The sequence below is a fragment of the Tupaia chinensis genome, unplaced genomic scaffold, assembly GCF_000334495.1.
Source record: "Tupaia chinensis unplaced genomic scaffold, TupChi_1.0 Scaffold000228_1, whole genome shotgun sequence".
NCBI lineage: Eukaryota > Metazoa > Chordata > Mammalia > Scandentia > Tupaiidae > Tupaia > Tupaia belangeri.
The window spans coordinates 849,801-876,466 of NW_006159703.1; positions in this window are offsets into that span (position 1 = coordinate 849,801).

Below are 26,666 nucleotides of genomic sequence, written 5' to 3' on the forward strand. Positions count from 1 at the left end.
TCCTTCATTTTCCTTTTATGCTCTTTTTCTTTCTCTTTTATATCTGTCCCTTAGTGATTCTTATGCTATCACATAGCTGTAAATTATGATTCCCAAATTTACAGCACTGGCCAGCCTTCTCTCCTAAGCTTCTCATTCACTGTGAATAACTCCTGAACATCTGCACATGGTTGTGTGGTTAGACAAATGTATCCTGAAACAAATACTTGATTATCCCCTTCACACCTACTTCATTCACTGTCTTCCACATCTCAGTTAACTACAGTTGCGGTAACCAAAATTCTTGAATCTTGATCTTTTTTTCTTCCTCTGATACCTAAATTTCTACCAGAAAATCCTATTGTCTCTACCAACAAAATACATCCAGAAAAATGGCTAATTCTCTACATTGTCACTCCAATAAAAACTGTCACTCTCATCCAGATTATTTCACTAGCCTTTTAATTGGTCTCCTCACTTTTACCGTTTGATCACATAGGCTATTTTCTACACAGAAGCTAGAATTAGACTGCAAATTTATAAGTTAACTGCTATGCTTGAAACCTTCTAGTGGCTTCCTATTTTACAAAGAGTAAATAAAATCACCTAAAAGTTTTATAATGGTCTGAAAGACAGTATATGATTTGATATTCACGTCACTCTTTTGTGACCTGATTTTATACTACCTTTGCTATAGACTCCTTGCTGTCTCACAGACATTCCTGGCATATTTTCATCTTAAGGATGTTGTATTGCCTTTTTCTTCTGTTCTGAGTCATCCTTGCCCAAAATATTTATGAAGTTAACTTGCTTAATAAGTATTTTATATTTTTACTGAAATGTTACTTTGTCATCAAGGACAACCACACCTACTCTATTTATTGCTGCAAACTGTCTACCATTCTCAGGACTCTAGATTACGTTTAGTAAGATAGATATTTTGTTGATAATTCATGCATTACTTTGTCCCATCTTAGTTTACTCACTTTCTTGTTGTGTTAAATGTTCTGTATAAGTTACAATTTGCATGCAATAAAATGCAATCATTTTGTTGATATAATAATATAGATTTTTGGTTTTTTGATAGTGAGGTGAAAGATCTGTTCACTGAAAACTACAAAACAGTGATTTATTTTAAAAAGTGGAGAAAAAAATTAATGGAAAGTTATTCTGTGTTCGTGGTCTGGAAAAATATGGTCAAAATGTTTATACTCTCCTTTTGGCTGGAACTGCCATCTTCCAGTAATTCACCAAAATGACAAACAGAAGTAAAGAGGAGAGGCATGTAATACATGTTCTTTAGGCCTTTTAGAAAACATGGAGTGGCTCCTTTGACAACATACATGTGAATCAACAAGAAAGGTGATATTGACATTGAAAGAATGGGTACTGTTCAAAAAGGAATGTCCCATAAATGTTACCATGGCAAAGCTGAAAGAGTCTACAGTGTCACCCAATGTTGGCGTTGCTATAAACAAACAAGGAAACAAGATAAGGGTAAGATTCTTGCCAAGAGAATTAATGTGTATATTGAGCATATTAAGCATTCTAAGAGCAGAGATAGCTTCCTAAAATGTGTGAAGGAAAATGACCAGAAAAAGATGGAAGCCAAAGAGAATGGTACCTGGATTCAACTGAACTGCCAGCCTGCTCCACCCAAAGAAGCACACTTTGTGAGAACCAATGAAAAGGAGCCTGGGCTTCTGGAATCTATTTCCTATGAATTCATGGCATGATTGGTGTTAAATATAAACTAATGTATGGTCTATAAAAAAAAAAAGTTTGGGGACCAGCAGTTGGCGTAATGGCTATGTTGCTGGACTCCCATGTAGTCAACCGCAGTTTGAGTCCCATACCTGGTGGGTTAAACTTACGCCAGGTGCATGTGTGTGCATCCCCAAGATCTCAAGAGGAGAACGGAGGAGAAGGGATTGTAGTGTAGCCATCCCCCTTGGGGGATGGGATTTCTCGCTTTCTGTCTCTCTGTCTTTCTGGCGAGCACACACACAACTCCCTAGCAAAAACCTCTCAAAAAAAAAAAAAAAAAAGAGTTTATACTATCTATACTATTAAAATAATCTACATACTCAGTGCAATTCTTATCAAAATGTCAATGGCATTTCTCAGAATGTAAAAGACCCTAAAATGTGAAACTATAAAACATCACTTGTTTTTCCTTCAGTTTCCTTGTGTCCCTTCCTAGACAATGTGCTATCCGTTTCCTGTTAAAGTTTGTCTGATTTGCTTTCTGTCACTATAGAGATGGTTTTGTTTTTTCAAGCTTAATATAAATGAACTGAGAAAATATGTACTATTTTATATCTGACTTCTTTTATTCACCATAATGTTTATGAGAAGCATTATGTTGTTTTGTGTATCAGTAGTTTGTTACGGAGTAATATTCCATTGTGTAAATATATAATAATTTGTTTATACATTCATTTGTTGTTCAACATTTGGGTTTTTCTTGTTTTTTGGCTATTATGAATAAGACTACTATGAATGTTTTTGTACAAATTTTATGAAGAGACATGTTTCTATTTCTCTTGTGTAAATGTCAAGTATTAAAATTTCTGGTTTATGTGAGTGCGTGTTTACTTTTATAAGAAACTGCCAAATTGTTTTCCTCAATAATTACACCATTTTACATTTGTAAAATGAGAAATAGAAAAATAAGAATCCCAGTTGCTTCATCTCTTTACCTTCATTGGATATTATTCCTTATATGTAGTAAAATTCAAAAATGGTAAGTACATTTTGAGCCATGACTCAGTCACTATCATTCAGCCTCTCTAATGGTATATAATGTTACCTCATTGTGACTTTAATTTGCATCTCCCTAATAATGATGATGTTGCACATCTTTCCAAGTGCTTGGTGTCCATTCATAGACTTCCACTGTAAATGTCTGTTGAAGTCTTTTGTCCATTTTTAAAATCACGCTATTTATCTAACGATTGAGTTGTAAGAGCTACTTATAAATGAGGATATCGATCCTCTATCAGATACATGTACTGTCAATGATTTCATCCTAGAAAAGAGATGGGAGAGAATGACACAGGCTGGGATAGAATTAAGGAAACATAAACTGATTATCATAAACAAAAAACATTTGATCTTAAAATCTTGGAATGTTGAATTTTAAAATACATATTTCCTTTCCTTCTCAGAAGGCGTTTTGTTTGTTTCAGCTACTTTGATTCAACCACTCAGCAAGTCAGTTAGAGAAAAACGGTTCTATATCCTTCTAGTCAGCACACCCTAATCCCTGCTCTACTAAAGACCTTTATTACCAAATGTGTAGCTCAGAGAGGAAGAAAGTGTCTTCTCAGGGAGATAGAACATTGTTCTCCTTTTCCTTTCACAAGATTCAACATATGGGAGAATCCTTCAATAAATCCATGCCATACAAGTAGTTTCCATATTAAATTCCCTTTAAAGACCGACAATATTGGCCCCATATGAAGGCCCCAGATCACTGCCAGTGTCCCACTATGACATGATTTTCAGCCAGGTGAGTGTGAATACAGACATGCTCAAACTCTACTGTATTTATTTCCATATTTGCTAAGTTGAATTTCTTTAGTTGGATTGGATTCCCAAAGTGAGAAAGATACACAACAAGGTTAATGAGAAGGTAGCGGTTGCTAATTATGGCAGTGATAACAATAATAAATACAAGGAACATGCTGGCTCTGTATCTCATTAGTTTTTGTCTTTCAAAACTAAAGCAATGCCAAATATTTAGAAAGTACACATCTGATATTTGCTGACTATCATAAAGCTGAATCGTTACTAGACATCAGTCACAGTAAGGGTCATACAGATATCTCACTTAGTCCTCGCTATTTCCTCCACCGGGAGGAAAACACCATGCAGTTACCAATGTTTTATTATCAATTTATGAATAAGGAAATTGAGGTCCAGAAAGGTCGAATTACCTATCCCCACAGCTGCAAAGCTAGAATTCAAACTTTGTCATTCAAGTGCTTAACCACCATGAAAAACTACCCCAAAATTGAAAGAATGAAATCGCTTTTTAAAACTTCCTTTTAATGGAAAAATTCTTTATTTTTTAATTTTTTTTTATTGAGAGTTTTTTTGGTTTGGTTTTTTTTTTTTTTTTTTTGCTATAGGGCATGTGCGCTCACCAGAAAGACAGAGAGAGAGAGAGAGAAAGCGAGAAACCACCACATGGGGGGGTGGCCACACCGCAATCCCTTCTCCTCCATTCTCCTCTCGGGATCTTGGGCATGTGCGCACACGCACCCAGCGTGAGTTTAAGCCACCAGGTCCAGGACTCAAACCACTGTCGACTACATGGTAGTCCAGTAACATAGACATTACACTAACTACTGGTCCCTAATGGAAGAATTCTTTCCATTCATATTTACACACACACACACACACACACACACACACATGAGCACACCGTTACTGCTTTAAATTCTGTTCTACATAAAACCTGTATGGTGCTGACTTTCTGAGTTTTCTTGTATATAGTAAAATCCAAAAATAATAAGTGTATTTTGAGCCATGATTCAGTCAAAAATATTATTGAGCAACTGTTTTACTATTTGTTGTTGGAGGGAACATATACAGATATACACAGAGGCATGTTAAGGCCTCTTAGACCAAAGATGATGACTTATTCATCCTCGCAACCTTAAAATCTGGCTTCTTTCTTGGTATTTAATAGTCCTCAACAATTAGCTATTTAACTTCTTTTTGTTATTCATTTTATTATAGATTAGTAATGAATAATGGCAATTTGATTTTATTACATATGTATGTTTGCATGTATATACGTTTGTGTGGTTTTGCATGTGTGTGTGTGTGTATGTGTGTGTGTGTAACACTTTTAGCGCGTATATCATATAAGTGAGTCAAACAGATAAAAAGTCCTAAACTTCTGGAGTTTATGTTATATCAGATAAAGAAGACAATAAACTAAATATATCTGTAGATCACATATTATCTTAGAAGGTAATAAGTCATATAAATAAAAATGAAAGCAGTGAGAATACACAGATTGTAAGCAATAAGGGGGACCATTTACAATTAAGAGGTCAGAGAAATTCTCACTGAGAAGGTGACATTTAAACAAAAATTTAAAAGACATGAAGAAAGAGATTATGTGAATTCATTGGAAGTGCAAATTTCAAACAGAAGGCACAGCTAATGTGAAATCCCTAAGTGCAGTCTAGAATTCAAAGAGGGGTCCCTCTGGTGATAAATATTTGAATTGTCACATATAAATTATATTTAAAAACAAAGGAAGGAATGAGATTGGCTAAACAAGAAGTGAGATGGAGAAGTCCAAGGTCAGCAGTAGGAGTTTCCCAGTGTTAAGAAGGCAAAGATGGTGCAGAAGTAGCACCTGAGGCAGGAGGAAAACCACATGAGTGAGGTAGCCTGTCAACTACATGAGAGTAACTACGCCATCTGCTGGTCCCAATACCAACCTTTTTTTGGAGAGGTTTTTGCTATAGGGCGCGTATGCTCACCAGAAAGACAGTCAGAGAGACAGAGAGACAGAAAGTGAGAAATCCCCCCTGGGGGGAGTGGCCATGCCACAATACCTTCTCCTCCATTCTCCTCTCAGGATCTTGGGCACACGCACACACACACTGGGCGTGAGTTTAAGCCACCTGTCCGGGACTCATACCACTGTTGGCTACATGGGAGTCCAGAGACACAGTCATTACACCAACTGCTAGTCCCCCAATAACAACCCATTTTTACACAATGTATCTAGGAAGATCTTTCCAAGCAAGCACATGATCATATTATGTTCCTCGTTAACACACTCTGTGGGGCAGGTGAAGACCACAGCTGGATCCACATGAGAGAGATCTTAGGTTTATATCCCAGGAACTCCTTAACCCCACTGGGTGCCCACATATGCCAGTGATCCAGGCCGGCAGAGCTGAGGGTGGACTGCAGCATGAATAACCTGTTGGAGATGCTTGTCCCTCTCTCTCCCTCTGATTAAATAAATAGATGAATAATTAAAATATTTTGTGACTCTGTATTGTCTACAAAATAAAGCTTCATCTTCCTAACATAGTTTACGAGGAGCTTCATGGGCTGAATTCCAGTCACTTCACTAAGCTCATCTGTCATCCACCCTTCCTTCCTTCCTTCCTCCCTTCTTTCCTCCCATAAACTTATTCAACATCTACATGCTAAGCACCGTTTTAGTCAATGAGGTACTAAAGACGTGGAAGATACAAAAGTCCCTGCTCTCATGGAACTGAGATTTTATTGGGTGTAGAAAAAAATAGATAAAAAGTAAATAAATGAGTAAAGTAAGTGGATGCTAAGCTCAAAGAGAACAGGAACATGATCTGCTTTGTTTATTGCTCTATCCCCCACAGAAAGATTAGGACCTTAAGTATAGAAAGTGCTCATTGATATTTCTGAATGCCTGAAGAAAGGTAACTTCTGATGGCAATAAGTACTGTAAAAGAATTCAGGAATGCAACCTGGAAATTCACTGGTGATCACTTGGGCATCGTGATTATAGAAGGCCTTTGACCTCTCTTTCTAATGTCCAGCCATTTGCAACTTATGCCAGTTTGTCAAGGATAGTGTTTATCCAGTCCTTAGTTTTTTGAATATCTTTTTTTTTTTTTTTTTTTAACCAAAGATTGTTCTTTCTCCCTAGCTCTAACATCAGGTCTTTGCGTGTTAATTCTGAACTTATTGTTTGGTGTTAATCTGGATTTCAACCCCTTTGAAAGGTCTTCCTTTACATACTCACCCCCTAAATGAGGCTCAGTGTTTCATAGTTGCCTGAAGCGTTCTGTGCTTAGCTTTATGGCTAAGCAGTCAGGGTGGGATCTCATTCTACTCATGAAAAGGTTTTGGAAACAGTGCTTCTCTGACAGCAGAACATAGAGGTTTCTGTGGGACTTGTGTGCTGGGCATTTGCTTTTCAGCAATTTGAACAGCTGACATGTAAATATTTTCTCAAAAATATTTAAAACCATACTGTTTCTGCTGTTATAGAGTCACAAACATAATTACACAAAATTATAAGAAATATTTTGAACATTATCTTTAAAATTCAGTATTCTGAAATTTTGAAAGTTGTTTATTAACTGTCAAGAACTATGGAGTATGAGCAAAATTTTTTTTGATATGTAAAGTAAATGTTTGTGGAAAAATGTAAAAATTAATTAATTAATTATTTTTTAAAAAAGAAAATAGAGATCTAGGCTGGTCCATATGGACAGCCTTATTCCTTCCACAGGACTTTGAATTTGACCCATTTTTCTTAATTGTCTGTCACAGCAGCTACTTTGTTTGCTTTTTTCTGTTTATTTATTTATGTATTTATTTATATCTAGCCATGTTCTTAATCATCTCTGGCATGGGGTACCCAAGCATCTGTATGTATTGTGCCTGTTGAAACAAATAGTAATGTCAGTGAATTTAGAATTAACATTTCAATGTCAGAGGGGGAAAAACATTTGTCAATTATTTAAAGCTATCATCGGTCACAGGGAACTTTTATTTATTTCTTGAAACGAGTGAGTGAGTGCTCCTTGAAAAATGCACATTTTCTCCCAAACACACATACACACTTTTGCATTCAATTTTTACGGATTAACAGATCCCCTATAGCTGTTTATGTTTAAGATTCCCTGATAGAACTCAACCTTTAAAGATTTTTAAAGAAAGAACCAAAATTTAAAAAAAAAAATTAAAAAAAAAAAACTGCTGTCATTCTGGTTTAGACAAGTAGGTAGATGTCCAGCCCCCACCTGGGAAATAGAACCAGCGAAGTGTACAGATGTAATCTTAGCCTTTTCCCACACTCTCAAATGGGAGAAAAGATAAAATGAGATTCCTGGGAAGACAGGAAGGGGCCCCAGCAATCCAGCAGTTGGAGAAACAGATGAGGTGATACAGGCAGAAAATACAAGTCCAGTTCCCAGGACTGACTGAGACTTGGACCAACAAAGATGAGTTGATTTGACTGCTGACCCAGTTGCCTGTATCAAACCAGCAGGATTTATTCAGGCATATCGTGAAATAACGGAGCAGAAGTTTAAAATAGTCAGAAATGTATGAGAACCTAACACCACATTTACGAATGGAGATGATTTGTGGTGTCACATTTAGCAATGTCTTGGTCCCCACAGCACCGTTTATACTCATCTTAGCATCAGAAGATCAGAGAGCAGGTGTGTAGTCAGAACCACAGGTCTTCTGAACCTTTGCATATTTGTCTCTGGTTGGAATTTTTAAAACGGTTTTCCTACAAAAAATATGAGGGGAGGAATGTGCTTTTTATTAAGATTTTTGGCAAATAGTTGCATTATTGGAGCACAATCTTTTAAGGTCAGCATTTTGTATCCAATTACCAGGGAACGCAATGGATAGTTCCTCTGCCTTGTCATTTCTGCTCTGCAGGCACTTAAGACAATTCTCTGAAACTTTTCTGGTTAAAGAGAATTTATTGCCGGCAAACATATGTCAGGAATTGCATGCTCCCTCCAAATGAAGAACACAGTTAACAAGCCCACTGGAAACTAGCTTTTCCCGTATTGCTTGTTTATGAAAAAGGGTTTCCCAGAGCAAGAGAGGCTCCTGGAAAGAAAAAAAAAAATATCTTAACTTCTTCTTCTCTTTTTTTTTTTTTTTTTTTTGGTCTAATTAGTAGTAAAATGTCTGGATTGGAATTGAGGTTCCTAGATTCCATATATTGTGTCTCTACTACCATCTTCCTGGCTGCTCCATGAGAAGTCACTTAACCCTGTAAGGCTTTCCTGTTTCAGTTCAAATATCCACTCTGTCTCTTATTAGGACAAGCAAGTTACTCCAGCTTAGTCTTCCTTACTGACTGTCAGAGGGAAAATTGTGCCTTTTTTTTAAAAGGCTGTGTGAGCTTCAATGAAGGGTGCCTTAAAACACTTCGAACTAGCATGGCACAAAGCAGATACGCTGATCATTATTACTGTTTCCATTGCCTAGAAGAAAAAGACATATGGAAAAGTACATTAATCAATCAGAGAAGAAAAAAGTTAAAATGTTATTCAATATTTTTTACATAGAAGGCATCCCAACAAGTTGACTTTGGAACAAATTTCATGTCAGGATATTTGGTTTACACATCAATATTTCACTTATGACAAATGATTCTTTATTTGTTATTTTATTTTATAAATATGCAATGTCAAATATTTGCTCTAATTAAATTAAATTAGAGAAGGAAGCAGTATCCAAATTTTAGCACTAGACTAGAAAAAGTCCTGATTAGTGTGGTTGGTAGAATAATGGCCACTCAAAGATTTCCATGTCCTAATACCCCAAGACCATGAATGTGTTAAATTCCATGGCAATGGGGAATTAAGATTGCTAATCAATTGATCTTACTATTGAGATAAGGATTGTCTCTTACCTGATCATCCAGATGGACTGAATGGAATCAAAAGGATCCTTAACAGAACAGCAAGTGGCACAGTGATTAAGGTGCTGGACTTCCATGTGGTTGACCACAGTTCAAGTCCCAGACCCAGTGACTGGGAAACACATCAGGCACTTGTGTGTGTATGCCCAAAATCTCAAGAGGAGAATGAAGAAGGGATTGTGGAGTGACCATCCACACTGAGGGGTGATTTCTCTCTTTCTGTCTCTCTAGAGAGCACATGTGCCCTATAACACAAAAATAATAATAATAATAATTTTAAAAGTCCTTAAAAATAGAAAAAGAAAATCAGAATAATTCAATGTGAAAAACATTCCACATACCATTATTGGTTTTGAATATGGAAGAAAAGAAAACACAGGCCAAGAAGTTCATAATTCTTCTAGAATGGGGAAAAGGTAAGCAAATGAATTATCTCCTAGAACTTCCAAAAAGTAATATAGAGCAGCAAACACCTTGATTTTAGTTCAGTGAAACGTGTAGGAGACTTTCAATCTACAAAGCTAGACAAAAATAAATTCGGATTGTTTAAGCCACTAAATTTGGGGTAATATGTTGTACTAGTAAAAGGAAGCCAGTTTAATTAGTAATAAAACTGTTTTATTTGAATAAGACTTATTTGTGTATGACTAATTTGTATAGGTTCACAAATATCCTTTCACTTATGTAATACTAGAGGATATTTGGTAGCCTCTGACTGAATGGGTAAGAATAGTGAGATTACTGCTATTCCAGGCACGAGTTGAGGGTAGCTTAAATCTGGGTGGTCATTGGATAAATAATACAAGTTGATCGGATTTCAGATATAGTTTAAAGTTAGAGCCAACAGAATTTGCTGGCACATTGAACATGGCCTGAGGAAAAAAATATATAATCACAATATTTTTTATCTGAACTTTAACTGAGGGAGAATGAATGAGCATATTTGAGAAGTAGGAGAAAAGAAGGAATTTAATTGTTAAGTTTGAACTATCTAATGAACACACAACACAGAAGTCAAATAGATACTTGCAAATACAAGTCTGGAGTTACCAGGAATGAGGCAAACCTGGGAATCATTTACAGGTCAATGCTGTTACAAGGCATGAGACTAGATAAAATCACAGGAAATGAATATGTAGAGCAAAAAGATTTTAGAAATGAACTTTGAGCACAATTTTGAGAGGTCTGAAGATAAAAGGAAAGTGTCAAGGAGAAAAATTACCATTGAGGTAAAAGAATAAACAGGAGAGTGCTGATCTCTGAAACCAAGTGAAAACTGTAAATCTTCTCTATGCTGCTTTTAAGTCCTGTGAAATGAGCAATACATGGAGGTCCAACACATGATTCTTCTGTATCAAAGTTTCTTAACCAAGTCAGAATTGACTTTTTGAACAGATAATGCTTTGTTGTAGTGATTTATCTTGTGCCATACAGTATGTTTTGCAATATCCCTGGTCTTTGGTATGCCAGTAGTATGCCTGCGGTGGTGACAACCAAAATGTTTTCACACACTGTCCAATTTCCTGTTGGAAATGAAATTGCCCTTGGTTGAAAACCCCTGATGAATGTATCTTCTAACTTATGTAGTTTTAGCCCCTGCCAAGTTGGAAGCCTAGAACTGCTGGCATAAGAAAATCCTTGGGGTCAGGGCAGAACTCTTCCTCTATTCCTCTATCAGGAAGGTTGGGAATCAGCAGTGGAAAGTCACCAACCTTTACTTTAGACAGATGGGCTGACCCTTCATTTCATGGCTGAGTTGCCTTTCAATGATAGCTTGATTAGCATCATTTTCTACCAGGGCAACTTTGAATCACTTCTTACAAAATCTAACTCTACCAACCTTCAGGGTAAAATAGAAATCCTTTGACTTGATTTTTCCAGGCAATTGTCTAAACTCAGAAGTGCCTAATTAACTTTTTTTTCCCTAGTATTTCTGTGCCTTAAGGACCAAAAACAGAAGCAATTCTGCACACTAGAGAAATAATATTCTACTGAAGTAATTAGAGCTACTGCTATAGTATATCACATACTGATGACCACCAAGGTGGAAGAAACTGAGGACACAGTTTTCAACAGTTCTATCAACTTGTTTTAGAAAAAATATATATGAAATTAAAAGAGAAGAAGATATGCAAATAAGGATGGAGGTACCACACATATAGAACTTTTTAAAAATTTTCACATGCACAGAAAATATTGAAGGCAGATATGATGATAATGATAATGACAATTATGACTTATTTACTCTGCTGCATATTGAATATCTACTGTGTATATGGTTCTGTTTCTATGCTTGGGGATATAGTAGTAAATAAGATAGAAAAATACATTCCTCGCTCATGGTATTTACATTCTAGTGGGAGAGAAACAAGGTAGATTGTAGAACATAAATGTTAAAATGAAAAATTGAACAGGGAAGAGAGGTATAAAATGTGGAAAGAATTGATATTTTAATGAGGACTAAGGAGCTCAGAAATAACATTCTAGGTTTGGGCAATTAAAAACTTACATGGAAGCATGCCTGGCATATTTGAGAAACAGCAGGAAAAGTAGTGTGGCTCAAGGAAAAAAGGGACAAGAGGCATAATACAATGTAAGGTTAGAAATTGAATGGGAGACTGGATAATAAAAGGTTTATAGTTCATGGTGCTTCATAGTAAAAACACTGGCCTTTGTGTAGAGTGACATGAGAAAACTCTCAAGGGTGCTGGGCAGAGGAGTTACCTGATCATATTTACATTATTGAAATGATTCTTACAGCTTTGTTGAGAATAAATGCCCAGGGAAAGGAGAGAGGAAAGGACACTGGTTGGGACTTGGTTGGAGCCATTCCAAAAATCCAGGACAGATGGCAGTGGCTTGAATCATACCGGTGGCATTGAATACAGATTTGAATAGTATATAAACTTGAAGATAAATATACAGATATTGTTGTAGGAAATTGTGTACAATTTTAGTGAAATACAAAAATCAAGAATGAATTCAAAGTTTTTGAAAAACTGGAAAGACAGACTTGTTGCTAAATGGGGAACTCTAAACTATGAGATTTTTTTTAATAGCTTTTTTTTCAGATTTTTTTAATTACTCTTTTTAAAAAAATAAATAAAAACTTTCAACTGCTAGATATCATTTGGCTTGTAAAGAGAATTTACCCAACATGAAATATTTTTCAGGCCAGTCTAGTTGAGAATACTATACATGTTATCATCAACAGGTAATAAACCATTTCCATGTCTCGCAAATGTCATGTCTATTTTTTCTCCTGCTTTCCTTCTCTATTCTCTTCCCTTCTCCCTGAACTATGCAATTTTGACAAAAGGTAAAAATCCAGCTTTATTTTAAGTATGTAATGTAAGATAATATGACATGTAAGCAGTAAAATCTAAGATGTGAAGCTCAGTGAGGAGGTCTGAGCTAGAGAAAGTATGTGTGAAACAACATATATTGCAGATGATGATGAAAAATAATTGATTTTCCCTTCATAACATTTGGACCTCTTTGAGTTAGTGATGCCAGATCACAATTGCTAAAGACCCAGGTCAAATCCAGAATGCAAAATATAATACAGGAGAAAAATAATTTTCTCTAACAAATCAATGACATTAGAAGAGTGAGAGGTTTGCATTACATAATTAAAAAGTCTTAAGAGACATAACAAATAATTGGAACAAACAAATAGGGATTGTTTGGAACTTAATCAAGCAAACCAACTGTTTAAAAATGGGTATTTCTAAGATAACTATGAGATTATGGAAATGTATGAATATTTGATGATTTATGGAATTATATATTTTGTTATACTTTCTATATATGCATACGCATATATGTATATGTGTTTGTGTTGTACATATAAATGTAGATATATTAGATAGATAATAGAAAAATAGATATTTAGATAGACTATACATGTTATATACTAGATTAACTGAAAAATTATTTTAAAAATAGCATGAGCCCCAAGATATGCTTTAAAATAATTCAAAAAATGTGAGGGACGGGATCAGCAGATGGCATAATGGTTGTATCACTGGACTCCCATGTAGTCATCTGTGATTCAAGTCCAGACCCAGCAGATTAAAACTCATGCTGGGTGCATGTGCATGCGTTGCCAAAGTCCGTAGAAGAGAATGGAAGAGAAGGGATTGTGAAGTGGCCATCTCTGCTGGGGAGTGACTTTTCACTTTCTGTCTCTCTGTCTCTATGGCGAGTGCATGCACCCTATAACAAAAGTCTCTCTCTGAAAAAAAAATTAAAAAAAGTGAGGGATATGGCATTCAAGATGGGAAAAATAATTATAGCAGAAAGTTAGGATATAATCTCCATTTGTACAGGGATTTTTAACTTGTTTTATTCATTGATGTACACCAACAAACTAGTGCAATGTCTGTGACGTTGCAGATGATTATTTGTAAATGGCAAAAAAAAGTTAAAGCACCGTTCAAGGGAATAAAATCTTGCTGTGTGTCAAACACTTAGCATGTTACCTCATTTAATTGCAGGATGATCAGGAATAACTATAAACTCTGTTACCCAGCTGATAAAATTTTGATTTCAATAAGTGTTCAACCAAACTTACATAGCTAGAGATAGTTGAAGAAAGTCTATATGATTCTAAAGCCTAGGTGCTTTCAGTGTTGTATCTTATGCAATTTTGATATTATAATGCACTCACTTGCCAACCCAATGTGGAAAAATCCTTTTTAGGAGAAACACATAGAGACGTGGATGATTCTAAAATCCTTCATAATCACCACACAATATAATTTCCTACAAAGGACTCATGTATTCATTTTCCCTTATTGAGACTCTCCTGAGTATCATACCATTAAAATTAATGCTAAAATGGGGCTGGTTTCATGTTCTGGTGGTTAAGCTAGCTGAATCCTACATGGCCACCTATACGGTTTGAGACTCTGGACAGCTTGAGAAATATGCAAAGCGTGTGTGGGTGTGTGCCCCAAATCCCCAAAAATGTGGAGAAATAGAGGAGAAAGGATTAAAACATGACCTTTTATTCATTCATTATTTATAAATCTATTTTAATTTCCAGGGGCACATGCGCTCTGGAGAGAGAGAGAGAGAGAAAGAATGGACCCCACTCGGGTATGGTTACACTGTAATTTCTGGGATGATTCTGCCACCTGCCTCATTCTACAAGAGGGTATTTTCTCATTTTCTCCCTCTCTCTTTCTGTCTCTCTCTGACAAGTGCACTCATTCTCTAACAGAAAAGAAGGAAAAAAAAAGAATAAAAGAAAAGAAGAAAGGTAAAAATGAGGAAGGTATAACTTTAACTTACATGGATCACCCTCTGAAGTTCTGTAATTTACTGAAAAACCTGAAAGTAACAAAAATAGCAAAAGGATTTGAGTACTTACTCTTCTTGTAATATTCTAAAGCAGAGCCTTGCTCAAAAAACTGTATTTTTTTGTGTGTGTATTTTATTTTCTATTTAAAACATATTACATTAAGTCAGCAGTTGCCCTGTGTGGGGTAGGGGAAGGAGACATGGAGGTCACGCAATTCTTAAATGGTTGGTCTTTCAGGCTAGAATGCCAAATCAACCATGAATCAAGAATCCTTTTGGCAGGACTGGCCACACGATTTTCAGGACCCAGTAAAAAGTGTAAATGTAGGGTCTTTGTTTAAAATAGATTTATTGTTAGATTTACTAAAGTATAAAACTTTGACTTGTCTTCTACAATTTTCTCTGCTTCTCATGGCAGTTTTTATTTGTTATTAAATGTCATTCTAAGTAAGAAAAATTAATCAAGGATGGCAAAATAAGCAAAATATATAGGAAACAAGAAATGGAAAATTATTTGTTGATGATAACACGTATGTTGATGTACTTGATGAGCCAATATACAGTGTATTCTGGATGGGGAATCACATTTTGTATGCTGTAGTGATGTGTAAGAATGAATAGAAATAAATAAATTTAAATTTAAAAAAAATTTAAGTTATTAGCACAAAGTTTGCTGTTTATAGTATTTAATGCTAGTTTTAAATAGTTCCATTTAGTTTTAAATGTAAACATAAGACCATTTAACTCACATCTAGAATAATGGAAGTTATACAACTCATATTTCTCTGAAAGATCTATTGAGCAGGACCAAAGAGAAAAACAGGCAAGAATCAAGAAGGTTAGAAGGGGCTAGTCCCATAGCCTAGTGGTGAAGACAGCCAAACAGATCATCACAGTCTGAATCTCCACCATTGTGGCTTGAAACACGTGCCACATACATATGTATAAGTGCCCACAATGCCAACAAAATGGAGACATGGAGGAGAGAATGTGCTGTGCCCATGTCCCATGGAGTGGTTTTATCCTTTCCTTCTCTCTCTCTATGGTCAGTGCATGTGCCATCTGGAGATTAAAATGCATACACAAATAAATGGACAAATGAAAGAATGGAAGGAGGAAGAGAAATTCTTCTGATCCAGATATGCAGTGGGCCCACTGAGCTCCCTTGGGCACAAAGATACTCATGGGGTGCATACAGATCCCTACAAGTGTCCAGGGTACCTGCCCTCCATAGCAAGGCACATGTGAGCTTGTTCCAGTGAGAAGACTATTGTGCTTTTTCCTCTTGCCAGATGTTAGACTGACTTGTGATGCCCAGAAGTGCCAGGGAAAGTGAGTCAGCATGTCCCCTTCCCATAGACCCACTGCATCAAACCACAGGGAAGGAGCAGTATTACAACTTCCATGCCAGGACTGATTGGCGTCTGATCACGGATGGGAGAGGCTTGGTCTTTATAGAAACCCAATAAACCCATGATTCTAAACCCAGAGGTGTCACTGCTGCCGCCATGACCCACCCTGATATACTGCGGTTCTGAACAGAAAGGTACCCAGTGGCACCTTTACCATTTCAGCACCCAATCCCCTCTAAGAGGAGGCAAAATGGCAATGGATGCAGGGAAGATAGGATGGGGTGTAGGACATGGCCCTTCATCCCATAAGACTTCATGTTCAGAACACAAATTCAATGTAAAAATATTTATAATTTAAAGGAATTGACTGCAAAGCATTGAATCCCAATCCTGAGATCTTTCTGAGGTGTCCCTGCACCCACCTCAGTCCATGAAGCTGGCCCTGATCACACATTGTAATTGCCATTCCATCATGTCTAGCTTTTCAAGCCTGTGCTGCATATTGCATGTCTAGACCTCAGTTTCCTCACTTGACACATGGAGATATTGGCTGTCACAAGCCCAGACTTAATACCCATCAAGCATCAAGTGAATTTAATAGCTAGAAAGATAATCTGATGGTGTTGAATGAGTTAATTGTCTGTCAGCCAGTTTTAAATTTCTGGCTATCACTGGACCACACTGTATCTAGAGCCTTGTGAATTAATATTGAAAACTAATCCTGTAATTATAAATAATATATCACCTCAGGGTTTTAGTGGTGCTGGCGGTGTTAATTTGTTAAATATAAATATTTTAACAATATTTTAGTTGTGTAACTTTGTTTTAAGATTTGTCAAGTTTTCTTATCTTCCAAGAAGATCTGATAGGAGTTCCCACTTAGCCTGCCATGGGGGAATGTGAGAAGCTGACACTGACTGAATACCTACTATGTGTCAGTTATAGCCAAAAGTCTAACTTGCTATGCATTTTCTCATATATTCTTCACATGGCTGTTCCAAATGTTCTGATTTTGTCTTTCTCTATTTCTTAATTAGTCTTACCAGATGTAGCACTCTATGGGATATACACTAAATATATACTATACATTTACACTAAAAAGATTATCTGTTGTTTACCTGAATTTCCAGTTTATCCAGGCATCTTGTGTTTGTATCTGGTTCCAAGTGAGCATGCATTGCACCTCTCAGACAAGACAGGTTTTGTTCTTGCTAGTGATTCATCTTTTCTATGAGTTTATTGCCTATTTATTTGTGCATTTATATAAAGATGTGTGGTTATGTGTATATGCTTGTGTGTATGTGGAGAGAACAAGAGGAATAAAACATAACACCTCAGGATGTTTTATATACCAGTCATGATGCATAAGTGTATCAGAACACTTTTCATTTTATTGAAATGGCTTCATTTTTTTTCCAAATGATTGCATAGTTTCTATCCCCAACATCAATTGTGTATCAAAAATATCAGCAAAATTGCTAGAAAGAAAAGTTATTTTCTCTATTACTTCTGCTAACATCATTGTGAACTAAGGCAGTGTTACCAATGGAGCTGCTCAACTGTCATTGCACTAAGGTTACTTGTTTTTGAAATCTCTGTGAAGAATAACTACGTGTAAGACGCAAGAGGGAACAAACAAATGAAGCAAAGTTTTCCTATGCCAGAAATAGACATTTGACACCTCAAGGATCTTATCATCTAACAAACTTACAACATGTTGCTGGACATGTCACTTCAAGAGGTCACCAGAACATCACCTGATGATGAAACCAGTGACATTCAACTGCCATCTTCATTTCACCATCTAAAGATATTTTGAAGTCAAACGTGAAAGTCTTGACTACTTATATTCTAGAATCAAAAACTAAGATTATAATTTATTCAAATATTAAGTTTTGGTTTTCTTCCGTTACCTTCAAGTGATACAATCTAAAGTGGACAGTTAAACCTTGATAGTATTCCCAAACAGAAGTGCTTCATAACTTAACAGCTTAAAAGGAGGAACTTGTGCTTTTCATGATAAAAATGTTTGTATGTTTGGCCAGTAGAGGGTGGTTACGGTACTGTATTCCACATAACCAACCTCACAGTTGGAATTATGGGATCCAGAAGCCTGAAAAACATGTGAGACCCAAAATTATGAGAAGAGAATGGAGGAAAAGGGATTGCAGTGTGGTTATTCCCACTGTGGGGTGATTTCTCACTTTCCCTCTCTCACTATCTCTCTCTCTGGAGAGATAGCATGCCCTGTGCCAAAAAAATCTGAAAAAAAAAAGTTTCTATGTTAATAAACTAGACATTGCTGCCTAAAATTTGAGGGATCCATGTGATCACTTAAATTTTCATAAGAGTGATTCTACTTCCTCTGTTGATTTATATAATTGGTTGAATTTGGGTTTTTAGAAATCTCTGTTTTAAAGAATTTTCCAATCTTTGAATATTATTCTCCATCTGGTCATTGTAGTCACTTCCTCGGTGGGTTGTATCTTCTCAATGGTTTTAAATGCATCTCAGCAGCCACTAAAACATCATATGACATCCATCAGGATTAGACAATTTGGGGAACTCAACACCCCAACTACTAAAGCCTATGATGACAATGCAATTTTCATTACAATGACTATACAACATTACATCCCAATGCAACTGTTGAAGACAGCATCTAGATGAAACTCTAATCCAGTGGTCATGTCAATATGGTAACTGAGAGTAACAATGAACTATTCGGTCATACTTCTAGCTTGCTGAGGGTTGACTAGAAGAGGGGAAATGTTAAAGTAAATTTAAATGGAGACCAGGCCAGAAGAATCTCTGAGAAGATAAGTTAAGCCTCATAAGTGACCTCATCCTTGTTGGATCTACAAACATAATTAAAACTTGAGTCATTTTTGATAAATGCTTATGTTAGACAAAATTTTTTTTTCCCAGTAAATACATGCCTCTAACAATTTGTCATTGGAACACTAAGCCTCTCTCTCAGTCTGGTGTTCCTCAATGAATTGATACTTTGTCAAATGAACTCTATAGCATGTTATCATGGGTCAACTTTGTGGCACAGCAGTTAGGTGCTGCGGAGAGGCAGCTAGATTCCCTGATGGCTGAACGGGGTTCAAATCCTGGTTGAATTGGCTTCATGTTGGGTGTATGCACATACACCCAGTGTCATGATGGGGTGAAGAATTGAAGAAAAAGTTATTGTGATGTGCTCAGGTACCATTGTGGAATGCTTTTCTTCTCTCTTACTCTCTGTCTAATAGGTACACACACATTCTCTGTGATTAAAAAAATTTTTAATGTGGGACTAGCATTTGGCATAATGGTTACATCGCTGGACTCCTACATAGTCAACCATGGTTTGAGTCTCAGACCCAGCAGGTTAAAACTGATGCTGGGCATGTGTGCCCAAAATCTCAAGAGGAGAATGGAGGAGAAGGGACTGCCGTGTGGCCATCCCCCCTGGAGGGTGATTTCTTACTTTCTGTCTCTCTGGCAAGCACATGCACTCTATTGCAAAAATATCTCGGGAAAAAAAAGTTATTGTGCCCCAGATTTCACTTTTTAATATCACATAGTTTGAAGGCTATTGTACATAATATTTTTCTATTACAGTATGACCTATTACATGAGGTCAAGTTTGGAATTTTTCACTTGTCGCATCATGTTAGCACTTAAAAATTGTTGGATTTTGAAACATTTGGATTGAACATTTTCACCTTAGGAATGCTCAACCCACATATATAAAAAATATTATAAGGGCACAGAGCTTTTCAAAAAAAAGGAGAGATGCCTGGGTTCTTCACTTACTTACATAACTTGGTATGTCAAAAACTCTACTCAGAGTAGAGTTTCCAAAATTGTAATTGTTTTAATTTTTACATTTAACAATTTAACCATGAAAATTATAACACAGTGTAATGTACTATTCTCTACTCAAAAACACATAATTGTGTTATTGAAACATTGACTAATAATTCATTATAGATTCTCTGGTCCTACTATGTAACAGGTGCTCATCTGGATATACTATCTAAAATTCTCAACTTGAAGCCACTGTCAGTAGTGAAATAGATTCCCTTTCCCTTCAAGTGCTTTATTAAGTGCTAGATTCCTGGGGAAGCCTGGGAGGTTATGATTTGGATCATTAGAGCACAATGGTCAAGAGTTTAAGTTGGGATAAGACTGCTTCTAGGTGAGCCTGATCATCCCTGGAGTCTGCTTTAGTATTTTTGATAGCTTCTAATAATCATCCTGCAACAGCACTCTATTCACTTTGGCAAAGAAATTTCTCACACCATCCTTTAAAATAAACAGGTAATAGCTATTTATTTCTAAATGCTCATATGTTTGTGCATCTGGATAGCATGATGAATAACAAAAGTAAAACAATCGTTCATAGTATGAAGCTACTACCATGTTCAGTGGTACAATGTTAAGTTCTTTCATTATAGCATTCTATTTAATCTTTAAAAAGCTCCATGAAGCAGATTAATAAATGAGTCTTGAAACATTAGGAATTAAAGATTTACTTCTGGTGAGAGTTAGTGGTTTTGAATTTGTTTGGTTAAACATGTTAAGGCAGATAGAAACTTTATTGTAGTTACAGGAAGTTTAGTTGAACTAAGATACTGAAAGCAGGGCAAAGAGTAGAGTCAAGCTTTCCATTGCCGTTCACAAAATGTCATGCTCACAAAAATGTCATTGAATTTTTTGTTCATGGTAGTGGTTTGTTTATAATATCTGATTATTGTAAGGTTGGAGAAACCAGCTAATTATATGCTTAGTAAGCCAGTTCACAATCAATGTCATGTCAATCCTTAGGCCTTTCCAAAAGGCTGATATACACACATAGCATACGTATGTGTATGTGTGTATGTGTATGTGTGTGTGTGTGTGTGCATTTTTTCCAAGCTGAATACTTTTCTTTTGTGACTTATTCACAGATTGACAAAACCCAGAGTAGGGAGTCCTATTAGATTATCACTCCTGAGACAACTGTAAGTTAATGCTAAGTTATTGAAGACCGATGGACTAGTATCCCTCTCCAGGTCACTCCAGGCTAGTAGCCTCAGTTTTCTTAGCATTCTCTCCAATGTTTCCCTAAGTTTCTGCAAGGTATAGGTAGCAAAATCATTTATTACCAGATGTTCAAAATTTACTTGTTTTAGGAATTACGAGTTGGACACATAGTGGTCAAACTTGACCTACAGATTTTTTAGTTGTTTTGGCTTGGAAATTATTATTTTTTGATCATTTAGCAAGGGGTAAATATCAGGAAGTTTCATACAAACACATATGGATGGATGAATGAGTAGATGGATGGATAGATTTGAAGTTTGGCTTCTGTGAATTAATGTGATAATTTAGCAATGTGGTATCTGCATTCTAGCATGGTAATAATTAGCCAGAACTCAGGAGTGGCTTCCACATTAGTCTGGATGAACTTTTTCCAGTTCACAGAGTCCTCATCCTCCCTCTCCCCTCAGTGCCCAGGCTGAGCATCAACTGACACATATCATTGTGTAAACATTCTTTCTCTGTCTTCCAATAAACCCAACTTGTGGCACGTTTGTGGCACTGGCATTATTCAGGAATGTTTATTAAGTACTCCCTACATGCCAACTCCAGATCATGGTGGAAAGACTCCCTTTCCTCCTGAAATCTCTTGATGCTGTGGAAGAGATAAATTCATCACTAATCTATTCCATTATGGCACATATTATGTGCTTTAAGTACAGCTTGTTTACAGAGACATGAGACTTCTTCCTCTATAGAGGGGGTTATTGGAAAAGACTTCACAGAGGAGGTAATATTTAAGAAGAACTTGGTAGAAGTAAGACATGTCAGATTAAGAAGGTGAGAGGTTCAGCTATAGTGGCACAGGTGGCAGAGAGTCACTGTGCAATACTGGAGCCACGTGGGAGGCCTGGTTTCAGATCCCAGGTTGACCTGAATATTTGGGGATGCTTATATGTGTTCATGATCCTGGCTTGCTCAGAGGTTGAGGGCAGAAATGTTGCATGTCAAGACCCCAGTAAGAATTTCCTTAAAATCACTCTCTCAGTAAGTAAAAATAAGTTTCAGAAAAATAAAAGAAAAAAAAAAAGAAAAAGGAAGGTGAAATAAACTGCATACACAAAGTCAGAGACACAAAGAGGTACATTGAGACCAGCAATTTGCTGGGCATTTGTAGGTGGTTGAAAGGATGATTGAGCAACAAGGTAATGAGGTTGGACTTTGAAAGCCATGGTTAATAATTTTTGAATTACTATCAATGATTATCAAGGGAATTATTGTTAATAACTGAAATTCTCTATGCTTCTATTTGTATCCATTTCCATGTTTTATTACGGTTTCCAAGGATTTATTTCCCATAAAAAATATTTTTGAACTTAAAGGCATTTATTAAGATAAAACTACTTGAAGGTAAATAACACTAATTTTATTTAGTATTTTTTTTAAGATCTATTTTTGTTTGTTTGCTATAGGGTGTGTGTACTCACCAGATAGAGACAAAGACAGAGAGAGGAAAAGTGTGAAAGCACCCCCAGGGGGAAGGACAGACTGCAATCATTCCCCATCCTCTTCTTGGGATTTTGAACACATGTGCATACGTGCCCACTTTAGTTCTCAAGCTTCCAGGTGGAGACTCAAACCACATAGTTGGCCATTTGAGATCCAGTTGCTTTAACCAATATGCCACTGACTGGTCTTTAAGTCCTATTTTATTTTTATTATATTTTACTTATTTTTATACATTTAATCACTATACATCACTTTGCTTATAAGTTTAATTTACCCAACAAGAATACTGGTTTCACACCAGTCCAGTTGAGGATATAAAATACACTATAATCAACAGATAATAACCCATTTTGGTGTCCCATAAATGTCTTACCTCTCTTTTTCCTCCTTAATTTCTTTCCTTACACTTTCCCCCTTTTTCCACCCTCTTCCCCCATTGTCTCCAGAGTCTATAACCATTTTTTAATGTTTCTATGTCCTCTGATCTCTCAGTTTTCACCATAGAGTGCAGACACTCAGTATATGTTAAGTGGAGATGTACACGGTCTCTCATATCCTGACTTGCTTCACTCAGCAGTAAATCTTCCATATACGTCCACTTTCTATCAAATGCCTTGGTCTTGTTGTTGTTGGGGTTTTTTTTGTTTGTTTGTTTTTTATGGCTGAGTAGTATTCCATAGAGTATATGTGCCATACTTCTTCAATCCATTCATCTGTTTGTGGACATTTGGGTTGGCAATCTTAGCAATCATGAATAATGCTGCAAAAGATGTATTTGCAAGCACTTTTCTGACAGAGCACTCTCCTATCCCTTGGATAGATTTCCAGGAGTGGAATTGCTGGATCATGTGGTAGTTCTATTTGTAGATCTTTGAGAATCTTTGTAGATCTTCTATTTGTAGATCTTTACACTATTTTCTATCTCTTAAATATCTCTTCACCAGTGGTTTTATGTATCTGTAAAACTGGTTGTTCTCCTTGGTGTGGTATTAGTGGTTCAGATTTTGGAGCTAATAGCCCTTGGTTAACACTGTATGACCTTGTAGGGAACCAGCAGTTAGCGTAATGGCTATGTCGCTGGACTCCCATGTAGTCGACCGCGGTTCGCGTCCCAGACCTGGCGGCTTTAAACTCACGCTGGGCGCGTGTGCGTGCGTGCCCAAGATCCCGAGAGGAGAATGGAGGAGAAGGGATTGCGGTGTGACCATCCCGCCTGGGGGGTGATTTCTCGCTTTCTGTCTCTATGTCTCTCTCTGTCTGTCTGGCGAGCGCACGCGCCCTATAGTGAAAACCTCCAAAAAAAAAAAAAAAAAACACTGTATGACCTTGTGAAAATTAACTTTAGTTTCTTACTTTAGAATGAGCTAAAATATTCTCCCTTATGAAATTAGAAGAATTAAATATAATAAATGCAAAACACTTAGTATATTGCCTAGAACTCACTGGAAATGATTTCTGATTGTTAGAAGATTCTTAGAATAGAAATACATCCAACTTGGGACCAGGAGAGGGTATAATGGTTACACCACTGGACTTCCATGTGGTTAACCGTGGTTCTAGTCCCAGACCTGGGTACTTGAAATTCTTGATTGTCACATGTGTGCTTGTGCCCAAGATCTCAAGAAGAGAATGAAGAAGATTGTGGCATAGCCATCCCCCCTGAAGTGTGATTTCTCACTTTCTGTCTCTTTGCCTCTCTCTCTCTCTCTCCAGCAAGCCTATGTGCCCTATAGGAAAAAAAAAAAAGTAGGGGGGGGGGGATGGACGGAGGAAGAAAGGAAGGGAGGAAGAAAGGAAGGGAGAAAGGAAGGAAGGAAAGAAAAAAAAAAAAGAAAAGAAAAGAAAAGAAAAAAGAAAAGAAAAGAAAAGAAAAGAAAAGAAAAGAAAAGAAAAGAAAAGAAAAGAAAAGAAAAGAAAGGAAAAGAAAAGAAAGGAAAAGAAAAGAAAAGAAAAGAAAAAAAGAAAAGAAAAGAAAAGAAAGACATCCAATCCTTAAAAATATCCAAGACTCCAAGTAACTATAAACACTGTTACTTCAGAATATTTTTCAATTTCAGGACCAGCAGTTAGCATAATGGCTATGTCACTGGACTCCCATGTAGTCAACCACAGTTCAAGTCCTGGACCCTGTGACTAAAACTCATGCCAGGTGCATGTGCGTGCATGCCCAAGATCCCGAGAGGAGAATGGAGGAGAAGGGATTGTGGTGTGGCCATCCCCCCAGGGGGTGATTTCTTGCTTTCTGTCTTTCTGTCTCTCTCTGACTTTCTGGTGAGCACATGCACCCTATAGCAAAAACCTCTCCAAAAAAAGAAAGAAAAAAATTTTTTTTCAACTTCTAAATTGCCTCTTTTTTGCCTACATTCTTTTTACTAACTTCCTTGTTTTGAAGTTTTCTTAATATTTTCTCAAAAAATATATATTACTCTATTTATGTATTTCCTCTTATTTATTTTAAAACATAATAGGGCATCCCAAAAATGCAAAGAACGTGTACAAATCAATAAACAAGTTAGTCACTAGAAAAATGGGCAAAACATCTTAGATTCTCCACAAAAAGGATAATTCAATGGCCAATGAAAGTATAAAAATGTGGTAAATTTTACTAGTCATCAGATAAATGTAGAGTAAACCCCAATGCTTTATAGACACATTAAAAGGACTAATATTCAACAGACAAAAAAAAAAATACCTAGAAAGCTAGACCTACAAATAAAATCACGTGCATCCATAGAGAGATGAAAGAATGTGCCCATGCCTATATCTTCTAAGAAGATCAAAGAGGGAATTTCCAAACCTCTAATCCTTGGCCAAATGTGGAACAAAATGATGCAGACTCTGTGAACTGTGACAGCAGCCTCTAAACAACATAGACCTGAAATGATAAAGAGTAAGCATGCAGGGGATTAGACAGGGGTATTGCCGTAACTCCATGGCCTGAGAGCCTGACCCGTCTAGGAAGGTTCTGGATTCCTGCCCAGAGACCTCCCTGAGTTCACTGGGTAAGTGCTCTCCCATGACCCATTGCTGGCTGAGGCTGGGGCAGATCACAGTATCAGGACCCAGTTGGGAGTTTCTCTCTCTCTCTCTCTCTCTATATATATATATACATATATATTTTTAAAAATTTATTATTATTCATATATATATATATATATATATTTCACTCTTGCTCATGAAAGAAGTAAATAAATAAACTTTGAAAAATAAAAGAGTAAACATGTAAGTGTTTAATGAGGCTTGACTTCCTTGGCTAATAAGTGGCTTAGACCAACTCAAGGGCAATCCCCTAGGCACCCACACTAGAAGAAAACAGTGAGAAAAAATTCTGACCTTGTAGGGTATAGGGGATAGACTGCTAAAGTTAGTTCAGCCAAATTCTAAACACGAAAGCAAATCATCAAACAAACCAAAAACTCTGCAGGTGGGAAAAGGGGATGACTATTCATTGCTAAAGTATATTACTTATGGTATCTAGTATTACAAAAAAAAGGATACACAGAAAAATAGGAAAGTGTGATTAATACATAGAAAAAAAGCAGAAAATAAAAACTAGTTTTGGGAATCTGGAACATAAAAACTTTAAAGTAGTTATTGTAAATATATTTAAAGATCTAAGAAAAACTCTATTTAAAGAATCAAAGTAAAACATGATGACAAGTTCTTGTCAATAAAGAATATCAGTAAAGATGTGAAAATTATAAAACTGAAAATGCTGGAATTGAAACATGAAATAAGTGAAAAGAAAATGTATAACTTATAAATTATAATTTTCTTTTATAAGAAAATTTTTATATTTTTTTACATTTCCCTGAGGAAATGCAGTTTGTGTTCCAATATGTTCCATTTTGATCACTGATTTTTTTTAAAATATTTTTTTGAAAAATTTATTCAAGAAATGCTTGTTTGTCGTAAGGAAGAGGTATCAAACATTATGGGAGTATGTAACAGAAGATGAACCCTTGTTTGGGAGTTTTAGGTAGACTTTTTTGTTTTTTTAGAATTGTTTATTTTAATTTTATTTATCATTATTACCTTTTAATTCACCAGAGAAAGTTAGAGAGAGGAAAATTGTGAAAGCAAGC